Below are 6735 nucleotides of genomic sequence, written 5' to 3'. Positions count from 1 at the left end.
TGCTGCCAGTAGCCATTAAAGTGTCTGAAATGGGGACACTTTTTTCAAATGGTCACAAAATCTTGTACACTTCGAGTTTTTAGCTGAATTTTTTTGTGCATACCAAAAAAAATACAAGGATCACGTCTACCAAGTTAGGGGCCAAAACGTCTTCTGAAAAATTTTTAAAAAATCTTGAACCGCAAAAAGTTTTGAAAATCTTGAAAAATAGAAAACGAGTCGTCTTGCCATGAAACTTCACGTCAAGGCTTAAGGGACCATTGTACAAATTTACAAGCCATAAAAATGGCATTGGCATGCAGAAATATGAAGATGTGCCTAAACCCACCTACCACCCTATCGATCCACGGCTTGCGCATCCTGCCTCTCTGGTCGACGTAGAGCCCGCCCGCCCACTCGTTTCATCGGTTGGATTAGGTATACGGAGTTCATTCCCATCTCAAATTGTATCGGACTGAGGGTTACAGCAGCAAGATCGACGACACGCAGAGGGGGACCCGACCGATCCCCGGTTTGCGCATCCCGCCACTCTGGCCGACTAAGCGCCCGCACGCTCGTTTCATGGGTTGACTTAGGCATACAAAGTTCATTCCCAGTTTAAGATCGGACTGGACTGAGGGTTACGATAGCACATGCTGGGCTCGAGCATGTGCTGGTGCCGTATTTTTCTTCACCGGGCCCCATCGCCATAGAACCTGACCGGCGGCATTGGGGTTCCAATGATCGGGAGGGCCAGGGGGTGTCGCAAATGATGTGTGATGGGTGCTGGTACTTGGCCCTTATATTGGCCTCCTATCCCTCATCAAACCTCAAGAACTCACACCCCCTTAAAGAGCATTTGAGATTTTACAGGTTTGCTGCCAGTAGCAATTAAAGTGTCAGAAATGGGGACACTTTTTTCAAATGGTCACAAAATCTTATACACTTCGAGTTTTTAGCTGAATTTTTTTGTGCATGCCAAGAAAAATACAAGGATCACGTCTACCAAGTTTGGGGCCAAAACTCCTTCCGAAAAAATTTTAAAAATCCCGACCGATAAAAAGTTTCAGAAATCGTGAAAAATAGAAAACGAGTCGTCTTGCCATGAAACTTCACGTGAAGGCTTAAGGTACCATTTTATGAATTTACAAGCCATAAAAATGGCATTGGCACGTAGAAATATGAAGATGTGCCTAAACCCACCTGCCACCCTATCGATCCATGACTTGCGCATCCTGTCTCTCTGGCCGACGTAGTGCCCGCTCGCCCGCCCGCCCGCTCATTTCATCGGTTGGGTTAGGCAAACAGAGTTCATTCCCAGTCTAAGATCGGGCCAGAATGAGTGTTGTGGCAACAGGATCGGCAGCACGCAAAGTGGGACCCGACCTATCCCTAGCTTGCGCATCCCAACCCTTTGGTCGGCTAAGCGCCCGCACGCTCGTTTCATGGGTTGACTTAGGCATACGTAGTTCATTCCCAGTCTAAGCATACAGAGTTGATTCCCATTATAAGATCAGACCAGACCAAGGGTTGCAGCAGCAAATGATGGGCTCGGGCATTTGCTGGTGTCGCATTTTTCTTTGTCGGGGCACCATCGCCGGAGCATCGCCTGAGAGCCTGACCGCCAGCATTGGGGTTCAAGGGAACGGGAGGACCGGGGGGTGTGCGCAAATGATGTGCGATGGGTGCTAGTACTTGGCCCTTATATTGGCCCCTTATCCCTCATCAAACCTCGAGAACTCACACCCATTAAAGAGCATTTGAGATTTTACAGGTTTACTGTCAGTAGCCATTAATGTGTCTGAAATGGGGACACTTTTTTCAAATGGTCACAAAATCTTGTACACTTCGATTTTTTAGCTAAATTGTTTTGTGCATGCCAACAAAAACACAGTGATCATGTCTACCAAGTTTGGGGCCAAAACTCCTTCCCAAAAAATTTTAAAAAATCCCGAACTGCAAAAATTTTGAAATTGTAAAATATAGAAAATGAGTCGTCTTGCCATGAAACATCACGTGAAGGCTTAAGGGACCATTGCATGAATTTACAAGCCATAAAAATGGCATTGGCACGTAGAAATATGAAGATGTGCCTAAACCAACTTACCACCCTATCGATCCACGGCTTGCGCATCCCGTCTCTCTGGCCGACGTAGTGCCCTCCCGCCCGCCAGCCCACTCATTTCGTCGTTTGGCTTAGGTATACGGAGTTCATTCCCAGTCTAAGATCAGACCGGACTGAGGGTTACGGCAGCAAGATCGGTAGCACGTAGAGGGGGACTCGGCCGATCCCCGGCTTCACATCCTGCCCCTCTGGCCGACTTGGCACCCGCACACTCGTTCTGTGGGTTGACTTGGGCTTATGAAGTTCATTCCCAGTCTAAGACCGGACTGGAGCAAGGGTTGTGGCAGCACATTCTGGGCTCGGGCATGTGCTTGTGCAACATTTTTCTTCGTCGGGGCACCATCGTCGGAGAACCTGATCGACGGCATTGGGGTTCCGACGATCGGGGGGGCCGGGGGGTGTGCGCACATAATGTGCGATGGGTGCTGGTACTTGGCCCTTATATTGGCCCCTTATCCCTCATCAATCCTTGAGAACTCACACCCCCTTAAAGAGTATTTGAGATTTTACAGGTTTGCTGCCAGTAGCCATTAAAGTGTCTGAAATGGGGACACTTTTTCCAAATGGTCACAAAATCTTGTACACTTCGAGTTTTTAGTTGAATTTTTTTGTGCGTGCCAACAAAAATACAAGGATCGCGTCTACCAAGTTTGGGGCCAAAACTCCTTCCGAAAAAATTTTAAAACATCCCGAACCATAAAAAGTGTCAAAAATCGTGAAAAATAGAAAACGAGTCGTCTTACCATGAAACTTCACATGAAGGCTTAAGGGACCATTGTGTGAATTTACAAGCCATAAAAATGGCATTGGCATGCACAAATATGAAGATGTGCCTAAACCCACCTACCACACTATCGATCCACGGCTTGTGCATCCCGTCTCTGTGGCTGATATAGTGCCCGCCCGCCCGCCCGTTTCATCGGTTGGCTTAGGCATACAGAGTTCATTCCCAGTCTAAGATGAGACCGGATGAAGGGTTGCAGTAGCAGGATCGGCAGCGTGCAGAGGTGGACCCGACTGATCCCCGGCTTGCGCATCCCACCCCCTGGCCGGTTGAGCGCCCGCACGCTCGTTTCATGGGTTGACTTAGGCATACTGAGTTCATTCCCCGTCTAAGCATATGGAGTTCACTCCCAGTCTAAGATCAAACCAGACTGAGGGTTACGGCAGCACATGATGGGCATGGGCATGTGCTGGTGCCGCATTTTTCTTCCTCGGGGCACCATCGCCGGAGCATCGCCTGAGAACCTGACCGACGGCATTGGGGTTCCGGTGAACGGGGGGGCCGGGGGGGTGTGCGCAAATGATGTGCGATGGGTGCTGGTACTTGGCCCTTATATTGGCCCCCTATCCCTCATCAAACCTCGAGAACTCACACCCCTTCAAGAGCATTTGAGATTTTACAGGTTTGCTGTCAGTAGCCGTTAAAGTGTCTGAAATGAGGACACTTTTTTCAAATGGTCACAAAATCTTGTACACTTCGAGTTTTTAGCTGAATTTTTTTGGGCATGCCAACAAAAATACAAGGATCACGTGTACCAAGTTTGGGGCCAAAAATCTTTCTGAAAAAATTTTAAAAAATCATAAAGCGTAAAAAGTTTCAAAAATCATGAAAAATAGAAAACGAGTCGTCTTGCCATGAAACTTCACGTGAAGGCTTAAGGGACCATTGTATGAATTTACAAGCCATAAAAATGGCATTGGCACATAGAAATATGAAGATGTGCCTAAACCCACCTACCACCCTATCGATCCACGGCTTGCGCATCCCGTCTCTCTGGCCGGCGTAGTGCCCGCCCGCCCGCCCGCCCGCTCGTTTCGTCGGTTGGCTTAGGCAGACGGAGTTCATTCCCAATCTAAGATCGGACCAGTAGGATCGATAACACGCAGAGGGGGACCGGGCCGATCCCCGGCTTACGCATCCCACCCTTCTGGTCAGCTGAGCGCCTACGCGCTCGTTTCGTGTGTTGACTTAAGAATACGGAGTTCATTCCCAGTCTAAGCATACGGAGTTCATTTCCAGTCTAAGATTGAATCGGACCCAGGGTTACGACAGCACATGCTGGGCTAGGGCATGTGCTGGTGCCGAATTTTTCTTTGTCGGGGCACCATCGTCGGAGCATCATAGGAGAACCTGACCAGCGCCACTGGGGTTCCGACGATCGGGGGGGCCGGGGGGGTGCGCACATGATGTGTGATGGGTGCTGGTACTTGGCCCTTATATTGGCCATCTATCCCTCATCAAACCTCAAGAACTCACACCCACTTAAAGAGCATTTGAGATTTTACAGGTTTGCTGCCAGTAGCCATTAAAGTGTCTAAAATGGGGACAATTTTTTCAAATGGTCACAAAATCTTTTACATTTCGAGTTTTTAGCTGAATTTTTTTGTGCATCCCAACAAAAATACAAGGATCACGTCTACTAGGTTTGGGCCCAAAACTCCTTCCGAAAAAATTTTAAAAAATCTCGAACCGCAAAAAGTTTTGGAAATCGTGAAAAATAGAAAACGAGTCGTCTTGCCATGAAACTTCATGTGAAGGCTTAAGGGACCACTGTATGAATTTACAAGCCATAAAAATGGCATTGGCACGTAGAAATATAAAGATGCACCTAAACCCACCTACCACCCTATCGATCCACGACTTGCGCATCCCGTCTCTCTGGCTGACGTAGTGCCCGCCCGGCCGTCCACCCACTCTTTTCATCGGTTGGCTCAGGCATACGGAGTTCATTCGGAGTCTAAGATCGGATTAGACCGAGGGTTGTGGCAGCAAGATGGGCAGCACGTAGAGGGGGACCCGATCCATCCTCTCCTTGCGCATCCCGCCCCTCTGGCCGGCTGAGCGCCTGCACCCTCGTTTCGTGGGATGACTTAGGCATTCGGAGTTCAGTCCCAGTCTAAGCATACGGAGTTCATTCCCAGTCTAAGATCAAACCAGACTGAGGGTTACGGCAGCACATGCTGGGCTCGGGCATGTGCTGGTGCCGAATTTTTCTTCGTCGGGGCACCATTGCCGGAGCATCATCGGAGAACCTGACGGGTGGCACTGGGTTCCGACGATCGGGGGGCCCGGGGGTGTGCACAAGTGATGTGCGATGGGTGCTGGTACTTGGCCCTTATATTGGCCCTCTATCCCTCATCAAACCTCGAGAACTCACACCCACTTAAAGAGCATTTTAGATTTTACAGGTTTGCTGCCAGTAGCCATTAAAGTGTTTGAAATGGGGACAATTTTTTCAAATGGTCACAAAATCTTGTACACTTCAAGTTTTTAGCTTAATTTTTTTGTGCATGCCAACAAAAATACAAGGATCACGTCTACTAGGTTTGGGGCCAAAACTCCTTCCCAAAAAATTTTAAAAAATCTCAAACCGTAAAAAGTTTTGGAAATCGTGAAAAATAGAAAACGAGTCGTCTTGCCCTGAAACTTCACGTGAAGGCTTAAGAGACCATTGTATGAATTTACAAGCCATAAAAATGGCATTGGCACACAGAAATATGAAGATGTGCCTAAACCCACGTACCACCTTATCGATCCACGACTTGTGCATCCCATCTCTGTGGTTGGCGTAGTGCCCGCCAACCCGCCCGCCCGCCTGCTCGTTTAGTCGGTTGGCTTAGGCATACGTAGTTCATTCCCAATCTAAGATCAGATCGGACCAAGGGTTACGGTAGCAGGATCGACAGCACATAGAGGGGCACCCGACCAATCCCCGGCTTGATCATCCCTCCCCTCAGGCCAGCTGAGCGCCCGTACGCTCGTTTCGTGGGTTGAGTTAGGTATACGGAGTTCATTCCCAGTTTAAGCATACAGAGCTCATTCCCAATTTAAGATCAGACTAGACCGAGGGTTACGGCAGCAAATGCTGGGCTCAGGCATGTGCTGGTGCCACATTTTTCTTCGTCGAGGCACCATCGCCGGAGCATCGCCAGAGAACCTGACCGACAGCATTGGGGTTCTAGCGATCGGGGGGCCGGGGGGTTGTGCGCACATGATGTGCGATGGGTGCTGGTACATGGCCCTTATATTGGCCCCCTATCCCTCATCAAACCTCAAGAACTCACACCCCCTTAAAGAGCATTTGAGATTTTACAGGTTTGCTGCCAGTAGCCATTAAAGTGTCTGAAATGGGGACACTTTTTTCAAATGGTCACAAAATATTGTACACTTCGAGTTTTTAGCTGAAATTTTTTATGCATGCCAACAAAAATACAAGGATCACGTCCACGAAGATTGGGGCCAAAACTCCTTCTGAAAAAACTTTAAAAAATCCCAAACCGTAAAAAGTTTTAAAAGTCGTTAAAAAAAGAAAACGAGTCGTCTTGCCATGAAACTTCACGTGAAGGCTTAAGGGACCATTGTATGAATTTACAAGCCATAAAAATGGCATTGGCACATAGAAATATGAAGATGTGCCTAAACCCACCTACCACCCTATCGATCCACGGCTTGCGCATCCCGTCTCTCTGGCCGGCGTAGTGCCCGCCCGCCCGCCTGCCCGCTCGTTTCGTCGGTTGGCTTAGGCAGACGGAGTTCATTCCCAATCTAAGATCGGACCAGTAGGATCGATAACACGTAGAGGGGGACCGGGCCGATCCCCGGCTTACGCATCCCACCCTTCTGGTCA

This window comes from Durio zibethinus, chromosome 5 (assembly GCF_047325235.1).
Source record: "Durio zibethinus cultivar Kanyao isolate XHJ-2024 chromosome 5, ASM4732523v1, whole genome shotgun sequence".
Classification (NCBI taxonomy): domain Eukaryota; kingdom Viridiplantae; phylum Streptophyta; class Magnoliopsida; order Malvales; family Malvaceae; genus Durio; species Durio zibethinus.
This window is presented reverse-complemented; position numbering follows the sequence as displayed.